The following is a 927-nucleotide window of genomic DNA, read 5'->3' on the forward strand; positions in this document are numbered from 1 at the left end:
CTGCTGGTCCCCAATTGAAGGTAATTTTTGAAACTTTTTCTCTAAGTAATAGAATAATAATCATTAACGATATATGAAAAGCATTGGCCCAGTAACTGATTTCCTCTGACACCTCTTTCAATCACCTTTTGGATTGCTCCATTTTATATGGATATTAAAATTTATTCTATATTTTTGACTTGTGCTACTGCTTTATATATTCCTTGGATTTTGTATAGCTTCTTACTTAAATTCTGAGTAGATTTACAAATAATGATAACTTTGTCATGATACAAAATGGCGGGCCTGTCATAAGAGGCAATGCTCAAAAAAGTTGAAATATTTCATTAGCGATAGGATTAGGACACTAAATTTGTGTTTTATTCTTAGAATTATTTGCTTAATTTTGGTTCTCTGAGAAAATATCAAATGCCGGATGATGCAAGTGCAATGGCAGGGCCCGGGGTCCTGGGATATGAGGCCAAGGCAGCAGGATTTGGTAGCGCCACCTTCCCCCTCCAAACCCGTCTGGGCCGGGCCAGGCCATGCCGAGGCAAGGCCAGGACAAGGAGTGGATCCCGGTCACCAAGCTAGGATGCCTGGTCAAAGACATGAAGATCAAATCCCTGGAGGAGATTTATCTCTTCTCCCTGCCCATCTAGGTAGCCATTTATGGTGACTGGCAGGTGGCGTGGTAGTTAAGGCGGCTGGATGCTCACATGGCTGACTGCAGCTCGAGTCTCGGACCTGGCAGCTTGCTTTCTCACTTTTTCTTTCGCTGTGTCTTCTGGTCAATCTCAAAAAAGTAAAATATAAAATAATAAGAATGAGTAAAATTAAATAAAAATAAATTCTTAAAAGAAAGAATTATTTGTTACATTTTATTTATTTTTATTTTTTAAATTGCTATAGGTCACACATGCTCACCAGAGAGAGAGATGTAGGGAA

The 927-nt window shown here is 39.3% G+C and overlaps 1 pseudogene; it reads left to right on the top strand.

Moving 5' to 3' along the window:
- Positions 1–418: 418 nt before the first annotated feature.
- Positions 419–927, top strand: part of LOC102494303 (N-acetylneuraminate lyase pseudogene) — a 14274-nt pseudogene continuing 13765 nt past the window's right edge.

Source organism: Tupaia chinensis, unplaced genomic scaffold, assembly GCF_000334495.1.
Source record: "Tupaia chinensis unplaced genomic scaffold, TupChi_1.0 Scaffold000667_1, whole genome shotgun sequence".
NCBI lineage: Eukaryota > Metazoa > Chordata > Mammalia > Scandentia > Tupaiidae > Tupaia > Tupaia belangeri.